The 22508-nt window shown below is 33.6% G+C and overlaps 1 pseudogene; it reads left to right on the top strand.

The window, feature by feature from the left end:
• The first annotated feature begins 866 nt into the window (after positions 1 to 866).
• Positions 867 to 21109, top strand: LOC114756582 (nuclear intron maturase 2, mitochondrial-like; annotated as a pseudogene).
• The last annotated feature ends 1399 nt before the right edge of the window (positions 21110 to 22508 follow it).

Below are 22508 nucleotides of genomic sequence, written 5' to 3'. Positions count from 1 at the left end.
CATTCCTTCCTGGGATCTTGACAAGGTTTTGCTAAAAGCTAAATTCTGAGCCTGTCATGAACCGATATTGGAGAACTCAGTCATGGTCTTCAAGTTCAACAACAGCATTTGTGTGTACAACACTGCACTATTGTAGCACGCTAATGTTCTTGTCAAAGGCGCTGACCAAATAAAAGAAAGAACTTTGATTGTGTTTTTGGAATATGTAGTTCATAGTTATCATTATGCTTTCCCTAATATGTGGGATGATTGCATAAATTTTGTAATTCATTTGCTTCCATTTGGCCACTCCGTTGGTTCTGTCTTGCGTGGAATAGGGATGGGGAAAATTTGCCCCCCATTATAGGGAAGCCATGGAAATGGGTGGGACAGAGTGTTAGGAGTGCCGTCTTGCCTAAGCTCCTTGTGTGGGGAAAAATTTTCTCACTCATGTAGAAGTAGGTTTGAGTTGCTTCCTACTTCCCGTTTATTATGCTTTTTCTCTAATTAATTAATGCTTTCCACATTTATGAAACATATCTCAGTTTGGATAAATCATATACGTCAATGTACATGATTTTAATGTGTATGATAGAGTAGTGTTCTGTTTTGACATTTTGAGCTTTTGAATTTTGCCATTCGAATTTCTGATTTCTACCGTCTGGTTTTATCTTTTTTTTTTTTTTGAAAGCCAGCCACAAATTTAATTCATGAGTTCCAATTCCCTTTATTTGGAGTTCAATCTTTTTCATTCCTATTTTCTGTGATGTCATCCTCAGTTGAAGAGCTATGGTTCAATTGCAAGTGGGAACTGCGGATTTTCTCTATGCTTTTCTTCATTGTAAACCAAATATGACTTGAAGTAGCTGAGATCTTGTAAAAGCCATATGCATCGACGACTAGCCATCTTTAGTCACCAATTTATCTCAAATTCCAATATTTTACGGACACTTAGCAACTCCACTTGGATATTTTCTCAACCTAGTTGCAGAACTATCGGTCGCCCTCCTTTACTCCAGTGCTCCCACATGCACCAGATCCTAATGATCCCTCCACTTTGATGAAGGAGGATGGGGTTTCAGTTTGTTGTCAAACGTGGATTGAGAATTACCGAGAACCTGATAGGGTTGTGACAAACTTGACCTCATATTTTCGTGGGTTTGAATTGTGGGTATTGGCTTACCAGAAGGTTTGTGCTGATGAGACAGGTGCTTCTCTCCCTCGTAGTGCTGTGCAAAGGTCGGCTCTGGAAGACTTGTTGGCCCTTAGAAATGCTGTTCTTGATGATAGGTTCAAATGGGGAGCTCGGCTGGGCTTCTTTATAAAATCTCCCAAGGATAAGACTAATTATCCGTCCTTGTCAAAGATAAAGATTAAAGCAATTTTGACTACTACACAGCCAGCCAGCGCCATTTCAAAATAAAATTGTTCAGGAAGTTCTGCTTATGATTTTAGAGCCAATTTATGAACCTCGATTTTCACAGAAGTCATTTGCATACAGACCAGGAAGGAATGCCCACACAGTCTTGAGGAGGGTAAGTAGAAGGAATTTCGCAGGCTACTTGTGGAATATAAAGGGTGATTTGAGTACAATTTTGGATGAAATGAAGGTAGGGTCAGTGATAAATGCTTTAATGAGAGATGTGAGGGATAAAAAAAATTATCAATCCAGTGAAAACAGCATTGACAACGCCAGTCATCACCAGTACAGTTGATGATGGGGAGAAAAAGAAGAAGAAGAGGAAGTTCCAGAAGAAAAGGGTGCTAGCAGAGGATGAGCCCAAGCCTGATCCCTATTGGTTGGAAACGTTTTTTGGATTTGCCCCTGAGGAGGCAGAGAAAATTCCAAATTGGGGGCATTGTGGAATTCTTAGTCCTCTGTTGGCCAATATTTGCTTCGATGGGTTGGACCGCTGGGTGGAAGGGAAGATCAAGGAGTTATATCGTCCGTCAAAGAGTGATGTCATATGGAAGAGTCTTGAAAGTGAAGCAGAACAAGGAAACACATCCTGTCCAGAATTTGTGCCCACAAGTGCCCACAAGCACTGTTAAACACATCCATCAAAGAGTTTAATCTCTATGCTTGTTTGGAATTACAAAAGAAGTTCTTTCTTGTAAGATCAGGTTTCCTTAATACAGAGTGACGAAGCATTACAAAAAGCAATCGGCAACTGCTGGAAGGCTCCGGCCGGGGCAAACATATTGACGTAAGCAAAGAAGAGGAAGATACTGATGAAAGGATTGATGAAGCACGGATGTCACAAATGGTTTTGTAATTCTGTAATTTTTATCTAGTAATCTATAACATGTCCTTATTTTTTTCTTCCCCAAAAGAATGTTTCAAGAAATTTTGGAGTCTCAAATGGCAGAAAATTTGACACTGCTTTGAAGATAAAGTTTTCAAACTATGTTTAGCCTGGTCCATATACGATGATTATCAGTGCATTTGTAAAGTTCTGTTCTAGTGTCTTAATTACAGCAGCACGCTGCATGTTGAACGATGTAATTAATAGCCTTGAATATGATATTGAGAGCTATGAGCGTAGAAGATTAAACCATTGGTCAAATTATTTGCCTAACCTTTGTGTTGGTATATATTGTCGTGACTTGAGATACAAGTTGTAATGATAATTGATAGTGTAAGCTCCCTAGAGAAGCCACGAGTTAAATGTAGCAACTGGTGATCAATGCGTCAGTATGCATCAGCTTTTAGAAATTGCTGAGCATCTTGAGGTAGCCTCTCGCCACATATGGGATTACTATTAGTAGGTGCCTCTTAAAAGTGGCCAACATGCTGCATTCCAAGTCCATGATGTTGATGCTTTCTGTCTTAAATATAAGATTTAGTTTATAATTACAGATTAGATGTTATATTTAAAACCAGAAGTAGTATTTATCATATTGAAGCTAGATTCAAATATTCAATTATACATGCAAATATAAGAATTACTATGTGATTATTCTGTGGAAAACATTGGAATGCCGGATAACGCGTAGGATATGCATTTTTCTTTCATCTGATAGCCCAAGAACTTTTGGTGAACTTTCAGTCTCCTTTCCCACCATATGCATCCAACATATCTTTTTTAAATATTATCTTCGGTACTTAATATAAGAATTAGGTAATGATTTGATTTTCAGGCAAAAAAAGGGTAATGATTTGATTTGGTTTTAAATATAAGATTTTATTTCATTGTCTTTTAAACTCATAATTTATTCTCTAAAGTATTCCTATTTATTACACATACTAATAGTAGTTATGATTAAAAGGACTCTTTAAGAAAATTAGCCCATACTTCTTAAATATAACTAATTTAACTAAACTTTTAATTTATCTAAATTAGTTAAGTAATTTTTATATTTATGATCAAAAGCAGTAAGTTTTATGAGCATGACATAGAGGAAACAACAAATTACGACTTATTTTGGTAATAATTTTTGTGGAAACGAAGAGGAACTAAATATGTAAATGACAAATGGGCTATTTACTACCTCCAGTCCTTATTATAAGAGTTAGTTTGATATTTAATTTGATCCCAAATATAAGACCCTAATTCACTTTGTCTCTCATATTTATTTATTTTTTTCAAAGTAGTACTTATAATAATTGCAAATGTTAAAGGTTTTATTAAATGGTAGTTCTGATTAACACATAAGATTAGATAGCACATATTTATTACAAATAATTAGCTTAATAAACTTTCTTAATCTACTCAAATTAGTCAACTAGCTCTTATATTAAAAATTGGAGATAGTATTTTATTATTTGATGGTAAGTGTATCTGTGTAGTATGTTTTTTTTTTCCCCCAACCTGTTTTGATGGTTCTCATGCACACGTTTATTAGTAGTCCGCTGAAGATCAAGTTGCTGATTGAAGTTGGTGAGAATGACAACTTGTCTTCATTTTTTTGTGAACAATGAGTCTGGTGGGTCTAACAAATAAATAAACTTCATTAATTACATTGTTATTATTTATAATTAATACTATTTTTAATTCTTAATATAAAAGTTACTTGTGATTGGATTTAGTCCTAAATATAAAATCATAATTTAATTTATTTCTCATATTTATCATTTTTTATAAATTAATTTTCTTAATTTATAAATTAATATATATGTATTGTTTTGTTGGAGTATTTTAGCAAGATTGTGTTATTTTTTTTATAACCAACAAATTTATTTGATTTTCTTAATTTATCTAAGGTTGGTATATTTTATCATAAAATATATATATATATATATATATGAAAAATATGTAGGTTGAGTTTTTTTATGTCTATTATGTCAACAAAGTGATATATATTTTTTATTTAAGTTTATAACTAAATGATAATATTTCAAAAATAGGACACATGTCTATACATAATTAGAGAATTTGACATAATAAAATAAAAGAAAGGACAAATGAGTGTTTTTGCAAGGTGCGTGGTTATCCGAAGTTGATGATCAAGTTGGGGAGATGGAAAATTTTTCTTCATATTTTTTTTAAGTGAGGAACGAAAATGCCTTTGCCGTGTTTGATACAAAATCTCCAAAAGTAAAATAAATAAAATAAATTATCTTGCTATGACCTGTGACTAATAATTTTTTTCAAGAATTTTAATTATATGCCATATTAATATAGTGATAGTTGTAGAAACAAACAGGTACAAAATATCTATCTTTAAGTACAATTGCTATGAAGTTCTAAGTAATGAACATAATTACTAAAAAGTTTTAATGACAACAGAGCAACCTATAATAATAAATTTTACGATAATTAATGACAATTACTCACTTGTTATTGAGATTTACTAGTAATTATTTTCTTTTATTAGGATTTCATTGTAATTCTCTGTTCTTATAAAATTAGTGTTGTTAAAGAAATTAATTTGGGAGAAAATGATAGTTTTTTTTAAAAAAAAATATCCAGCTATTCATATTTGTCACTTATTTGGGAGAAAATGATAGGTTTTTTTTTTTTAAAAAAAATATCCGGCTATTCATACTTGTAACTTGTAAGTGACATCAACTCTAACTTAAATAGCACAACGCCCTCCTACTTACGCCTAGGATAACTCTGCATATCTTTTTAACATCAAAATGTGTTTCATGTATTTTTATATAAAATCTAAAAGATAAACTATGCTATCATAACTTATAAATAACGTAATTTATTTTATTATAAGTTTACACACACATGCATACACATATTTACATATAATATTTGAAAAGTCTTTGGCAATCAGGAAAAAAACAAAACAGAAAAAGTCATGCTATCCAAACATTATGCTAGTTTTTCACAATTCTGTTTTTTTCCCCAAAAGTTTTCCACAATTCTTATAGTTAACTCGGCTCGAACTAGTTTTATACTCTCTCCATTCTAAACAGAAGAGCGATTTGATAGACTTTGTTTTATTTTGATTTTAAACGTAAAATTTAATCCCTTATGTCTCCCATGTTTGTTAATTTTCTTTCACAGACTACTAATAGTTTTGAAGGATATGTTTTTTTCCCCCCAAAATGAAGGAGATGTATTTTACAAAAACTAATATCCCTTTTTTACATATAAATAACTTAACTATATTTCTTAATTGATGTAAATCAATTATCTATCCCCTGCTTTTAAAATCAGGGATACATATAAATATATATATATATATATTAATAGAATGATATTTTATGTCAATTCCTTTATTTTATTTACCTTTTGAAATGCCTAATTTACAAGTGAGATTTTCAATGGTTTGACTCTCCAATCTCCATTATTGAAGTTAGAAAAGCCATCTCTCCCTCCCTCCCTCTCCCCTTCTCTCTACTTGTAATGTTCCTCGCAGCCAAGTTGGTCTTTTCTTCATAGAAGACAAAATATATTATAATAAAAATATCATAACACAAAACAGATATAGAAAGTGAACAAGAATGAGAATTAAAAAGCCTATTAAAAAAATGTTGGTTGTGTTATTCAAATTGTGACATCCGAAAAAGAAGCCGTAATTGAGAGGATATCCTATTATATAACATATGCTCCAAATCAGAATTAGAACGATTCAATTGAATGAATTATACCATATAAACTGCTGCAAAGGTAATCCATTAAAAAGATAGAATTAATATCATTGTTGATCCTTATAGCTTTATTTAATTTTCGTTTTGGTTTTTATAGTTTCAAATCATTGGTTTTGATCTTTATAATTTCACGAGCATTTGACCTAATTTTAAGTATAAGGGACAGAAACCATAACTCATTAAAGATATAGAGAATATTTGTTAAACTAGATCAAAAAGTTATGAAACTATTAAACAACTTTCTACAGTTTGAACCGTTAATGCCTGCCGTTAAATATGTATTAACACCATCAAATACTTCCCTTAAGAAGCACCGAACGTCTTAAACATCTACTCTACTGACCAGCCCAGCTTTGTTTGGAACCTCTATTGCTTGACCCGCTTCTTGCCAAAGGGATAACTCTCGTTATATGCATATATATGATTCGATGATGACACCGTTATATATGCATATATAGTGAAGATTCTGAGAAGGCATGGGGGCTTGCAATAGTACTCTGTTTTTCTATTACCAAAACAGGGGAAGCTTGAAGAGAATGGTTGGTACAATAGTATGCAAATGGCATAATATTCTATTTTGCTCTCAGATTCCCACCGTTCAGATTCTCACTGCTTCCTTAAATAAATAAATAACGAATGGAGGAATTAAAATAAATAGGAGCAAATGTTGCTCTCAAGTGTTGCACATAGAAGCGGAAGAAATAGGAGAGACAATGTCAAGATAAGCATTGGTGGCTTTTGAAGGAAAGGGATTGGATAGGACGAGACTGAGTCCAAATTGCATCTAGCTTTCACTTCCCTTTGCGCTCCCCCCACCCCCAAAAAAAAAAATCGTATTGTTTGGCACTCAAAATACCAAATAATCTTATAAATGGATGAAGTTTTCGGTGGCTACATTGCAGAATGCGACAGCAACAGGGGTTCAAACAAGGTCAAGCTCATCATTGGAGAAGATATTTCAGACGCTTAGTGCTTCTTAACGGAAGTATTTAACAGTGTTAATGCTTATTTAACAGCAGGGACCAACAGAAAGTTAAAGGACCGGTAAAAAGAAAAAAATGCTCAGGGAACTAATTTAAAATTGAAGAAAACTATAAGGATTTTCAAATTAATTATCCCCATGATTTATTGAGAACTTGGGCTTAATTAGTTGATCTTAAAGCATGATATATCTTTCACATGATACAAAGCTTTTTCTCCATCCAGTTTCTTTTGCTCAGATAGATTTTTATGTTATGTAATCTATGTTTATTTTCTTTTACTTCTGTATTTCAATCTAACCTTCTTCAATATAAATCTTTTGGTTTTCTTTCAAAAAAAGATTGTTGATCTTTCTTGACTTGCAATTCTTAGTTAGAATATGCTAAGTGTATGACAGAGGGCAAAAGCCAAGTTGCTTATTTTGCATACCACGTGTTGCTTCTGTTTCTTTTGAGTAATACAACTTGCTTTTACCCAAAAAGAAAAGAAGAAAAAAAACTCATTTTGTTTTTAACAAAAACAACTGCTTAACCAGCCACCCGATATAAGTATATCTGTTTTGAATCATTAATTTTCGAAATATTATCAACTAAATAATGCATCGCAATTGGTGTAATTAATTAATTTTTTTGGGTCAAGGGGTAATTTGGCTATAACTTATAACCAGTCTTGTCACGGATGCGCCTATATCCAGGAACAAGGAATCACTCAATTTCCAGATTCGCATGGATCAAGTAAATTTGTCGTTTCATATCATAAGTCCTCATGGCTTCTTTCCTTTTTCGTATTTTTTTTCTTTTTATCCTTTCGCTTTTTTTTAATTATATGCCCAAGCTTTATGGGGACATGGAGCCGTCCCAATTGACAAGTTTAATTTGGTGAAGGCAAAATGAAAATTGTATTTGTTTGGTTTAAAGATTTGGTTGTTTAACCATAGTTAAATCTGGGTCAATCTAATTATAATTAAGATAAGTTATTTAAAATGTACAAATATATATAATATAGAAAAGAATAATATTTAAATAAACAGACATTAATAATCCACATACAAATGGAGCATCCATGCATGGATCTTATACAATTCAACAAAATAGAGTTAATAGCGCACAAATGTGACATGTTTTTTCAAACTCAAAATGACGTCATTTTAACGTTAACAAAGAGAGGGAAAAAAATGAAATTTAATCCTTCCAACTAAGAAATTGGTTTATTAGCTTGACTGCCTAATCTGGATTGAGTTTTCATTCCATCAGTATCATAATTTCAAAAAAAAAAAAAAAAACAATTGACATAGACCTTTCTTACAAAATGCTTTTTCCTTTAACAGGACACGTAAAACCAGCTAGTATATAAATCCGTAAACACCCTCCAAATGAAGTATCAATCTCCTAATACTAAACACACTTATTGTCCATATCTCGATCTTCTCTCAAATTCCACACTTTGATTTTGAGAACTTATTAATGGCGCCGCTACAAGCTCCTTCTAATCTTGTCTTCACCGTGAGGAGGTGCCAACTGGAGTTTATAGCTCCGGCGAAGCCTACTTCTCAGGAAGCGAAGCTTCTTTCAGACATAGATGACCAAGCAGGTTTACGAGCCCAAACTCCATTCATACACTTTTATCGTTATGAACCTTCCATGGCAGGGAAGGATCCAGTAAAAGTCATCAGAGAAGCATTGGCTCAGACACTTGTGTTTTACTATCCATTTGCAGGAAGACTTAGAGAAGGTGAAGGTCGCAAACTTATGGTGGATTGTAATGGAGAAGGCGTCATGTTCATCGAGGCTGATGCTGACGTCACCCTTCAACAGTTTGGTGATGATCTTCATCCTCTATTTCCATGCTTCCAAGATCATCTTTACTGCCCCATCTTGCTCATTCAGGTCCCACATTCACTTCTCTTTCTGTGTTTTTTTTTTTGGTTTGCTAAAGTATATACTCTTTCCTGTTCTTAGAGGATTAATTAATTTGTATAGATTAAGAAAATGTGTGTTGGTTTTTCATAAAATATTCCATTTTATCTATTTTATCATTTGGATTGGAAAACCACTTTCTTAATATAAAAAGCCCTTTAATATGTGTAATCAATAAAGAGAGTTTAGGCAAAAATTATAAATTTAAGAAACGAAATAGATTGAAATATTACATTTAGAATTAAAGCAAACCCCCCCCACTAGAGATTTGGATCCTCTCTTCTTATCATTTTTCTCTTCTTTTTCTCCTTACCAAACTTTTTTTTTGCCAACAAATAAAACCACGTATGATAAAATTGCTCATTTAACACTAATTAAACACTGCAGTGATTTACAAAACATCTCACTCGATATGGATTAGGGAGTTTTACATCGAAACATAAATAGAATAATATAAACAAAACAAGAAAGTAACCTAGAAAATCGAGCAGATCTAGTCTTGGTTGCTCGTAATTCACCGCCCCAAAATAGTCGAAATTTCGCCAACAAGATGATTATTTCTGCAACTTCTCCAACCATCTACATAATCAAGCAAAGTCATCACATCTTCTTAAATTAAACAAAGTATATATAGGCTTGGATATAATTCACGTGTCACATGCTAACAACAATTCACTAATTTATTACAATGTGCATACTCTGACAACTAGCTTCGAGGATTTATTACATTATATTGTATATTCACATGAGATTGAGAGTAATAAACGTAGCATTAAGAAAATTTTTTTGGAATAAAAATATGTACAAAACTTTGAACTTATCATCTTAGCAAAGAGTTTCTCAAGATTGATCATATATTATTGCAATGCACAACAATAATCCGGCGAATGAATCTTATTATTAGGGTATCACGGTTATGTAGTAGTAAAAAAATGTTTACCCGTTAGTGTTGGGATCTTCTCTTTATCTTCGCCTTCAAAATAGCAACTTGAACATAAATCCAATCGTACATGTTTTCGAAAAAGTTAAAAAAGGAATGCCGCCAAGACTTTTTGAGAATTAAAGTCCCACAAACTCCCCAAAACCCAATAATGAAGCCAAGAGCCATGCTCGCATAAAACCCAAAGCTTAAGAGATTATCATCTCCATCTGCATCAATGTCACATGGATTGGTATTCAGATCTGAACTCCCATCTCCTAGACATCTCTCTATCAGTGGGGGGCCACAGAGCCCCAGGTTTCCTATATAACCGGAGGCATTGAAGGATTGAAGTTGGGTGCCGGTTGGAATTTTCCCTGATAAATTGTTGAAGGCCAAGTTCAACACACTGAGAAAACTCAAACTTGAGAAGCTGATTGGAATTTCACCAGAAAGAGAGTTGTATGACAAATCAAGTGATTCCAACCTTTGCATTTGACCCATGTTGATAGGAATGGATCCTTTCAAATGATTTCTAGACAAGTTTAGAGAAACCAACGCCACAAGTGCAGTTATGCTATTTGGGATTTCTCCTGTTAAGTGATTGCATGAGAGATCAATGGTTTTCATGAATCGAAGATTCTTACTGTACTCAACATATTCTCCTTTCCATGTCAACATTGCCGTGTCCGTGAATGATGATCTAATAACACGTCCAAGAATGACATCAAAAATTTCTTGGCTCGTAGATGTCATATTTGACATTGCATTCAAATTACCAAGGCAGTGAGGTATATTTCCTGTTAAATTATTTTTTGAGAGATCTAAGATTTGAAGATATGGCAAATTACATAAATTTGTTGGAATGCTTCCGTGAAGCTTATTTGCTTGCAAACGTAAGCCAATCAAATTATGCAAGTACAGCCCTATCCATGATGGCAATTTTCCAGTCAAATTATTCTGTCCAAAATCAATGAACAACAAGGACGAAGAATTCATCAAAGGTGGCAAATTCCCAGAGAGGTTATTGCTATTCAGACGGATACTTTCAAGATAGTTCAAAGTACCAACTGAATTTGGTATTGGTCCAGAGAAATGATTGTTTTCCAATCTGAGAACCTTCAAGAAAGGAAGTTGGCCCCAACAATCAGGAAGTTTTCCCGACAAAAAGTTGCTTGAAATGTCAAGATGATATAAACCTGCTTGAAGAGTTGCACAGATGAAAGATAAGGTTCCTGCAAACATATTGTTTGAGAGAAGCAACTCCCTTGTTGTGTTTGGTGGGAAATATGGTAGGGGACCGGAGAGATTGTTGAAACTCAAATCCAAAATATCGTCAATTTTCAAGAGTGATTTTGGCAACTCCCCATAAAGTTTGTTATGGGAAAGATTCAAGTATTGTAAAGAAGATTGCCAAAGCCATTGAGGAATTGAATCTGAAATTGACGCATGCGAAATGTCCAACACGTTAAGCTCCCTTTGATTCTTTAACCAGCGGGGAAAGTGGGGACCAAAATTACACGATGCCGCATGAAATGCTTGCAATTGAAAAGGTGGCACCCAATGCGAACTGAAGTTGAAAAAAATCATATTTTGTGACGCATCTAAAACTGTCAAGTTAGAGAGAGTTGAAAGATGTGTTTCATTAATGACAGAATTCAACCTATTGTTGGACAGATCTAAGTGCATCAACGATATAAATCCGACAAACACGGGCAATGGCCCTGTTAAATTGTTATAACTCAAACACAATTCGGAAAGGTGAGATAAGTGCCCAAATGATTGTGGAATTGACCCATGAAGACTGGTGTTTGCAAGAAGTAAAATCTCCAGATTTGAAAATCTTGAAAAATTGGGAAATGGTCCGCTACTAAAAGGATTGTCACTTAACCGCAAGTCCTCTATACTATTTTGAGCGCACCTTAACTGTGGTATCCAATCACTTAATTGACCTGAAAAATTGTTGTAGGACAACCACAACGATTTCAATCGGCACAAATTGGGGATGGATTTTAGCATGCTGTTCTCAAGTTTATTCCCTTCAAGATCCAGAAATTCAAGAAGTGGTGTTTTGGAAAGCATCTAAAGGAATATGTCGCAAAGAATTACCATCAAGAGATAAAGATTCAAGAGAATTCATATTTGAAAAAGTATTTGGAAAAATATGTTCCAAAGCGTTATCACCGAGATCAAGAGCTGTTAAGACGTTGCTAACGTTAGACAACCAGGGTAGGATTGAAGAGTCTAAATTATTTGCTGCAAGAGAAAGGACTTTGAGGGACGTGGAAGAGTTTGTGTGGACAAAAGATGCAGGATTGAAATGATGAGATATAAGATCACAATCTACCAAGTAAATCTTAGACAGATGAGGAGCTTTGGATAATGATGATTGCCAATCAACAGCTTGACTTAGATTGACTTGTGAGAGGCCAAGAGATCTCAAAGAAGAAAGGTGAGAAATCCACTCAAGATCTTTCACAATCAAATCATTATAGTCAAGGTAGAGAGTTTGCAAATTGGATAGATTTTGCAGTCCACGAGGAATAGTGCCACCAATTGAACTAGCATCAATACGTAACTCTCTTAGTTGACCAAGTGAACCAATGCATTCTGGAATTTTGCCCCCTTCAAAATTGTTTCCATCGAGATTCAAGTCAGTTAGATGCCGCAAATCACATAATGAGGAATCGATATTACCTCTCAATACTTCGGGAAAAGCATAGAATCGATTAAGATTGAGCTTGATGACATGACCAGTCAAATTACTGCATGATACTCCACTCCACTCACAGCAATCAACTTCACTTTTCCAGGTGGACAATATGCCGGACGCATCAACGAAACCATGTTTTAATTTGAGAAGAGCTTCCTTATCTGTCTCTGCGCAACTGATGTTTACATTGGAACATCCTGCACACCAAAAGAGACATAAAACTCCAACAAGCCAAAAGAAATTGAACTTAGAGCTGAACATGCCTAGGATTCTTTTCATTTGGATATGGTAAGAACAGGGGAGGCGTCTTGTGGATGTGAAGTGAGTGATCCTTGGGTCATTTATACACAAGCGGCTCACCAAAGTTTTCAAATAATTTTATTTTAGAACGTAGAAATATTGGCGTCAACTAACGTGATAAATATTAATAACTCAATAGAGGCAGATTTTTGGTTCATGAAAAAGGACTATAAATTCTTATTTAAAGTAAAAACAATTGATGTTTAAAACATTCTTATCATTTAATTAATTTGATTAGTCTAAATTTTCTATTCAGAAAGCAAATTATCTGAATCAGCTGATGAAATTTTATTTGAAATAATTGTTTAATTTATAACCTCAAATTAATTCATCAATAGTTAACATTAATAACTCTCATATAAGGCATTCTGGTCATGAAAGGTCTCTAAAAATAATACGTAGAAAAGGTTGTCGTTGCATGAACGATTGATTTGTGTCATTAATCTTTAACAACGTCAGTGATACACTCATCAACATCACTATCATTTGTGGAAATTACCATTGACGATTATGTGGTTGGAAATTTTTGTTCATGCTGTGAGAAGGTTCGTCTCCTTTTTCGTTCTTCAATAGATGAACATATGGATCAGACTTGAACCAAGATCTACGTATAAAGAACAAATCACGCCAAATTTCTTTTAATTTTATTGAAGTTAATATTAATTATCTGAGTCTAATGCCTTCAGTAGAATTTTAAATTATTCATCCACATATATCATTATTTATTTATTTATTTATTTATTTATTCTGGTGAAATACGAGGAGCATATTTTACCAGCAGTAAAAGCTAATCTCTTTTGGGTAATATAATAAACAAATCTCTTCAGCTAAATTTTCTCCATTCACGATTATTAAGAACCAATCATCTAATTGACACGCATACTGTCTCATTTTGATTGGTTGAAGAATATATGTGCGTGAATATATGTATTACTTATAAAAATATTGTTATAATTCATCAAGTAGATGCCCGAAAAATATCACAGAACATCAATATTCTCTCAAAACCTTCCCTAATTTTCTAAAACAATTTCCTATTTTTATTTTTTTAGATATATGTATTAATTATGAAAATATTGTTAATAATACTTGTAATGAATCTGCAATTGCTTCTATTTTTTTTTTTCAGAATTCAAATTGCTTAAATTTCATTTGAGGTTAAGTTAAAAAAATTCTTATCATTTAATTAATTTGATCAGTTAAGTTTTCTCTTAAAATGGAAAATCGTTTGATAAAAGTTCATTTGAAATAATTATTTAATTTCTAACTTAAAATTAATCAATAGTTAATATCAATCACTCTCATTTGAGGTATTAGGGTAATAAAGGGCGTCCAGAAAAACAGAAATAAGAAGTTGCTGTAACATTCATTTGATAACCCCTTTATTTCTTGGTGAGCATTGAAAATCTATAAGTAATTTTAGAAAATTCGAAATAGCGTGGCTTAAGTCTCTATTTTAAGATCTCAACTTGCTTTCCATTCCTGAAAAGCATGCAACCAAGCATCGTTCATTAACGGCGTTTTATTCTTTTTAACCTCTCTTTGCTTGCACGATAATATTTATACATACTTAAGTCACAATCCTGTTAATTTGATCAGTCTTAATTCTTATTAAGAAGGCAAATTGTTTAAACCAACTGATTAAAGTTTATTTGAAATAATTCATTAATTTATAACTTAAAATTAATTAATGGTTAACCTCAATCATTCTCATTTCTGGTATTTTGGTCATGAAAAATGTTTAGAAAAAGTATAAATAAGAAGTTGTCGGGGCATGCATAACTGACTTGTGCCATTTACCATCACTATCATTGACAATGATGTGTTTGGAAATTTTTGTTCATACCGTGTGAGAAGGTTTTTCAATATCAAACGTGAATCAAAATCTATGTATAAAATATAAATCACGATTAATTTCTTTTAACTTTGTGTAGTTAATATTAATACAAGGCAACAGCAGAGGGACTGTGGCTTTTCCAACTTTTCATACGTGCAAGGTTTAATTGAATTAAAACTTAAAAGTTTAATTTTTCTCTTAAACTAAAAACAAAATAGATTAATATGTATTGACATAATTCCCACCTTATCTTTTCTTAGATACCACGTATAAATTGGTTGAACAAGATACATATCAGGAGCTCCATTGACTTGAAGGTCAAAATAAATAAAAATTAAGAAGAATAAAGACTCGTTTGGCTCTTCTATAGAATATTCTGCACGTAAAGACATAGATATTGCAGTAGTGGCAATAGAATTAATCAATGGTTAACATCAATCAATTTCATGTGAGGCGTTATGGTCATGGAAGGTGTCTTAAAAAGTAGAAATAAAATATTGTCGTGGCATGTATGACTGAGTTATGTGATAAATTTCTAATTACGTAAGTAATACTTCTCGAATTTAGCAACACTGACAATCAACATCATTTGTGGAAATTATCATTAACAATTACGTGGATGGAAATTTTTATTTATGCCGTATGAGAAGGTCCATCTCCTTTGTTTTCTTCTTTTTCAATAGATGAATATATATACCAATTAAGCTTGGGCATATAAAAGATAGATTACATTGAATTCCCTTTAATTTATTCAAACTATTAATTTATCAATGAGTCTCTCGCCTTCAATAAAACTTCAAATTATTCATTCATATACTCCCTCTGATCTACAATATAAGTCACTTCTAGAAGGATTACTTGGTTTAAAATATGAGTCACTTAAAGAGTAATTAATACTTATTTATTAATTTTGTCCCTACAATTAATACTTAAATATAACTCATTGTATTTTTAACTCTCTTCCACAGTTTTATTTAACATGAACAAAATTGAAAAAAAAAAAATTTAAAACACAACTAATGAATTAATTAACATTTTTTAATATTGACGAAATAGTTAAAATGACTTATATTGTGGACCAAAGGGAATACATCATTATTTATTTATTGTGGCGAAACACGAGGGGCATTAAAACTAATCATTTTAAGGTAATAGACAAATCCCTTCCAACTAAATGTGCTCCATTCACAAGGATTACGCATCAAACGTCTAATTCATCTATCTAACCACTTATTTAAGGTGTGGGAGTGCTACGACGCATATTGATCTGATTTCGGATCCCCTAAGCCAGTTAATTAAGTGAAAAACACACTCCAAATTAAATTAAAAAGCATAAATACATATATAACCAATTAGATATCTTTTTATCAAAATACAAGAAAAATATGTATGATTGTGTTGCATTAATTAGTAGCTTGTTCATAGCATGAACTAGCTTTGATTGATCAGAAATAGAATAGTAGGCATATATTATATAATTCCTGGCTTTTCTTTTTATAGATACCGTGTATTTGTTTGATTGGTTGGGCCATACATACATATATACATACATACATACATACATACATACATACATACATACATACATACATACATCCCCCGAACTCCATTGACTTCAAGTTCAAAAAAAGAAGAAGAAGAAGAAATAGATATATTTTGAAGTATGATTAGAGTAGGGGGTCCGAAAAATATAACACAACAATATTAATAAATTTTATTTGTTTTCGAACATATTTTCCTCTGATCCATACTTCAAGTCTCTACATTAAACTGTTTTTGGTTGAAACTCTCGGTTGAAACAATAATATGACGAAGGGGATCTGGGATGTTTATTGTATTAAGTAAATATGAGCCATATTTACTTAATACAATAAAATAAATATTTAATCTGGGAAATAAAATAAATTTGATTCTGGCACAAAAATATTTAATCTATTATCTTTGTAAGTTGAACCATCATTATTTGTGTGGGCAATTGTTCCATAGTTAATTATAAGACCCATAGCCATGATGAGTCCATTATCTTGAGTTTATTAAATACAATAGCTTTTAACGTAATTGATTTTTCATAGTGGTATCTTATTGATGGTTCGGAGTCTAGAAGGAGGTCTTCTTCGCCATCCACGTAAGTTGTGCAGCAAATATATGATGTTAAAAGTTGTAAAATAATATACAAGCTTTCCACTCCGCTGAGGGTGGATATAATGTCGTAGTTTTCATTTCTTTTTTCTTTTGGGTTGTAATTTAATTAAATTTAATTAATCACTAATTAATTAACAAGGAAAATTCATAAGTTTGTGTGTGAACTCTTGAATCATTTAAATATGGTAGTGTTATTATATACAGCCCAAGATGTGATCATCCTTGAAAGTTGCCCTTTAGACGCTACAATGCTACCAAGAGCTTATGTCTCGATTCTATATCTTATGTTGCCAAGTAGGAGTGGGCGTCTGTGTGTGAAGGGTGTGTGGGTCTTTAAATTGTCTATATTAATTAAAAAAAATGATGTTATAACCCCCACTGTTAGTTCCTTACCAAACATTCGTCAAACAAGAAGTAAAAGAAACAAATTAAAATCATTAACAAGTAAACATATATAATATTGAATATATTTTGAATTAGGAACTTACAACAGCCAGCTGGTGACCTAGCTTTCATGTTATACAGAAGCATAAGGAGAAAGAAATCTAAACAAAAACGAAAATAACATATATAGAAGAGCAGATCCAGTCTTGTAATTCACCATCCCAATAGTCAAAACTTGCCAACAAGATGAGAATTTCTGCAACTAGCTTGCAGGGTTGCATTATATTAGTTGTGTATTCACGAGATTGAGATAAACAAATGTAACTCTAAGAAAATTTTTTTTGAATAAAAAATTTTGAAACCTGGAAACTTATCAACATTATAAATAGTTTCTCCAGATTGATCATATATTGCAATGCACAACAATAATCCAGCGGATGAATCTCATTATCATGGTGTAACAATTATATAGCAATAAAAAAAAAAATGTTTACCAAACGGCCATGTTACACTGAGTCTTTGTGACCATTCTTTCCTCTGTCAAATTTGATGGGGAGGAACCCTGTGTCCACTTGTTTAGTAGCCACGTCTCTCCAAATTCTTCAACGCCATCCTTCCTCTGAATTCAGTATGTCTTCCTGCCATTCTCGAGCCACGCATCCGCAGCAGTTGGTCTCTCTTCTACTCAAAGACGCATCAAACCACCAAGCTGCCCAGCAGGGCCACCGTCATATCATCACCTCTGGGATGCTTCTATACCCTTTTTATTGCGCCTCTTCCTGTTTGCTTCTCTTCAACACTCTGATTCGCTCTTACTCTCTTGGCTTCTTTCTTGAAGAAGCTGTTAGGTTTGGTATATCTTCCCTAAACTGCCATGCATTTCTGACTTATTGTTCCTTTGACAGTTATACTTATGCCTTCCTCTGTCATGCCTGTACCAATTCAAGCTGCGTTCACCTTGGAATGCAGATTCATTCTGTCATATTCAAAGTGGGTTTTCACTTTCACTTATATGTACAAACTGCTTTACTTCAGATGTACTCAACCTGGGGTCTCTTAATCGAAGCGGCGCAAGTGCTCGACAGAATGTCTGGAAAAAAAAAAAATACTGTGTTTACATTACTGGTCTGATTAAATGCGGTGAGTTTGACCTTGCCTTGTCATTATTTTATAAAATGCCAGTTCGGAGTGTTTTCTCCTGGACAATTATTATGGATGGATTCACACGCATGAATAAGCCTAGTAAAGCATTGACTACGTTTAGGGAAATGGTTATTTGAGATAACATAAGACCAACTGAAGTGACTCTTCTGACCATTTTCCCAGCCATTTCAAATCTTGGGTTCATTGTGATTTGTCAATCAGTCCATGGCTATGCCGAAAAGAGAGGCATCAGTGCCTCTGATATACGCATTATGAATTCACTGATATAATCTTATGCAAAATGTGGATGAATAGCAAGTGCAAGCAGATTCTTTCAGGAGATATCTGCTTACAAGAAAAATTTGGTATCATGGACATCAGTGATCTCAGGTTTTGCAATGCATGGTCTGGGAAGAGAGGCTGTAGAGTATTTTGAAACCATGGAAAAGGCTGGGATCAAGCCAAATCATGTGACGTTTTTTAGTGTTTTAAACGCGTGTAGTCATGGAGGATTGGTGGAGGAGGGGCTCAAGTTTTTCCATAAAATGGCTAATGATTGTCAGCTTCTGCCAGATATCAAGCACTATGGCTGTCAAATAGATATGCTTGGAAGGGCAGGCAGGTCGGAGGAAGCTGAAAATATTGCTTTGTAGGTACCTCTTGAGGTTGCCAATGTCGTGATTTGGCGGACACTTCTAGGTGCTTGCAATTTTCATGGAAATGTTGAAATTAGTCAGAGGGTGATGGGGAGAATACTGGAGATGGAGAGAGAATATTCTGGGGATTATGTTCTTATGTCCAATATTTTTGCTGGTGTTGGACGGTTTGGAGATGCTGAGAGGTTAAGAAAAGTAATGGACATGAGAACTGCTTTTAAACTTCCTGGCTACAGTTTATTCTAAATGCTATAACATTTCTATTTAAAACAGACAGGCAATTTCGCTATAAAAGATATTCAGTATACGCTTAAGGCATCAAATTGTGGTAATGCACATTACTGTATTTGTTTTGTTTAATTCCTTCGGGTTTTTAACTGTCTAGAGCATATAAAAAGGTTGTTTGGAATTGTCATTTATGAATTTTCAAATGTGTTTGTGCTTCACCTTCCAAACCTCGGTGGCTTCTGCGTGAAAGACTTCTGTCTGATTTTAGGAATACAAAAATAGAAACTATTTACGAAGTTCCCACATATGAATCTAGCTTGATAGCCTATCCAAAGCAGCTTGGTGTCTAATGTATGTCCGACAGTGATACCTGGGGCTTTGGCATGTGAGTGCTTCCTGGACTCACAAGCATTCCAATATTTATTTTAACTCTAGATCTTCCATTCCTTCCTGGGATCTTGACAAGGTTTTGCTGAAAGCTAAATTTTGAGTTGTTTCTAACTTAAAATCTCCATTTCTTGTGTTTTTTCTTTAATTAATTAATGCCTTCCACATTTATGAAACATATCTCAGTTTGGATAAATCATATACGTCAATATACATTATTTTAATGTATGTGATGGAGTAGTGCTCTGTTTTGACATTTTGAGCTTCTGAATTTTGCCATTTGAATTTCTGATTTCTACCATCTGGTTTTACCTTTCTTTCAAAGCCAGCCACAAATTTAATTCATGAGTTCCAATTCCCTTTATTGGAAGTTTAATATCTAATCTCTTTCATTCCTATTTTCTGTGATGTCATCCTCAGTTGAAGAGCTATGGTTCAATTGCAAGTGAGAACTGCAGATCTTCTCTATGCTTTTCTTCATTGTAAACTAAAAATGACCTGAAGTAGCAGAGATCTGAAAGTGAAGCAGAGCAAGGAAACACATCCTGGCCAGAATTTGTGCCCACAAGTGGACCTGATAAAACCCGGAAGATGGATTATATACGTTACGGAGGGCATATCTTAATTGGTGTTCGTGGTCCAAAAGCGGATGCTGCAACACTGAGAAAGCAATTGATTGAGTTTTGTGATCAGAAGCATATGCTTAAGCTTGATAATGAGAGCCTCCCTATAGTACATATCACTAAAGGTATAATGTTCTTGATCATGTATTATGCAGGAGTGTGGTCTATCCAACCCTTCGATACACTGCTACTGGTGGCAAAATCATCAGTGAAAAGGGCGTAGGAACCCTTTTATTAGTCACCACAAGTTTAAAGCAATGCATTAAGCAATTCAGAAAGGTGAACTTTCTCAAGGGAGATAGAGACCCAGATCCACAGCCTTGTTTTACAATGTTTCATGCCACTCTAGCTCATACCAATGCTCAAATAAACAAGTTTTTGTCATCCATGGTTGAATGGTACAGGTTTGCAGACAATAGGAAAAAGGTTGTTAACTTTTGCTCTTACATAGTGCGAGGTTCTATTGCAAAGTTATATGCTGCCAAATACAAGCTCTGTTCACGAGCAAAAGTATACAAGATTGGTTCTCGAAATTTGAGACGTCCGTTGAAGGAGAAAGAAGGCCAGTCTCCTGAGTACCATAATTTGCTGAGGATGGGTCTTGTCGAATCAATTGATGGCCTCCAATATACTAGGATGTCTCTTGTGCCTGAGACGGACTACACTCCATTTCCAGGTAATTGGATACCTGACCATGAAAAGGCATTGCTAGAATATATAAAACTTGAGGATCCGAAGACTTTGGAGGAACAAAGGAGTTCCATAAAGGAACAAGGCCTTGTTTCACCTCAGGATTACATTTCTACAAAGAAGTTCTTTCTTGGTAGATCAGGTTTCCTTAATACAGAGTGACGAAAGCATTACAAAAAGTGATGGGCAATTGCTGGAAGGCTCCGACCAGGGCAAACATATTGACGTAAGCAAAGAAGAGGAAGATACTGATGAAAAGATCGATGAAGCACGGATGTCACAAATGGTTTTCTAATTCTGTAATTTTTATTTAGTAATCTATAACGCGTCCTTATTCCCCCCCCCCCCCCCCAAAAGAATGTTTCAAGAAATTTTGAGTTTCAAATGGCAGAAAATTTGACACCGCTTTTTTTTTTTTTTTTAAAGGTGAAGTTTTCAAACTATGTTTAGCCTGGTCCATATATGATGATTATCAGTGCATTTGTAGAGTTCCTTTCTAGTGTCTTAACTACAGCAGCACGCTGCATGTTGAATAATGTAATTAATAGCCTTGGAAATGATATTGACAGCTAAGAGCGTAGAAGATTAAACCATTGGTCGAATTATTTGCCTAACCTTTGTGTTGGTATATATTGTCGTGACTTGAGATACAAGTTGTAATGATAATTGATAGGGTAAGCTCTCTAGAGAAGCCACGAGTTTAATGCAGCAACTAGTGATCAATGTGTCAGTATGCATCAGCTTTCAGAAATTGCTGAGCATCTCGCCACATATGGGATTACTATTAGTAGGTGCCTCTTAAAAGTGGCCAACATGTTGCCTTCCAAGTCCATGATGTTGATACTTTCTATCTTAAATATAAGATCTAGTTTATAGTTACAAATTAGATCTTATTTTAAAACTGGAAGTAGTATTTATCATATCGAAGCTGGATTCTAATATTCAATTATACATGCAAATAGAAGAATTACTATGTGATTATACTGTGGAAAACATCAGAATGCCGAAGAACATGCAGAATATGCATTTTTATTTCATCTGATAGCCCAGGAACTTTTGGTGAACTTTTAGTCTCCTTTTGGCACCAGATGCATCCAACATATCTTTTTTAAATACTGTCTGCGGTCCTTAATATAAGAGTTAGGTAATGATTTGATTTAGTTTTAAATATAAGATTTTATTTCACTGTCTCTTAAATTTATAATTTATTCTTTAAAGTATTCCTATTATATTAATGGTAGTTATGATTAAAATGATACTTTAGGAAAATTAGCCCATACTTCTTAAAGATAACTAATTTAACTAAATTTTTAATTTATCTAAATTAGTTAAATAGTTCTTACATTTATGATTAAAAGCAATAAGTTTTATGAGCATGACATAGAGGAAATAACAAATGACGACTTATTTTGGTAATAATTTTTGTAGAGATGAAGAGGAAACGAATATGTAAATGATAAATGGGCTATTTACTACCTTCAGTCCTTATTATAAGAGTTAGTTTGATATTTAATTTGGTTCTAAATATAAGACTCCAATTCACTTTGTCTCTCATGTTTAT

Source organism: Neltuma alba, unplaced genomic scaffold (assembly GCF_004799145.2).
Source record: "Neltuma alba isolate B1F8T4 unplaced genomic scaffold, ASM479914v2 tig00010438_pilon, whole genome shotgun sequence".
Lineage (NCBI taxonomy): Eukaryota > Viridiplantae > Streptophyta > Magnoliopsida > Fabales > Fabaceae > Neltuma > Neltuma alba.
The sequence above is the reverse complement of the archived record's forward strand: the minus strand, read 5'-3'. Positions and strand labels throughout refer to the sequence as shown.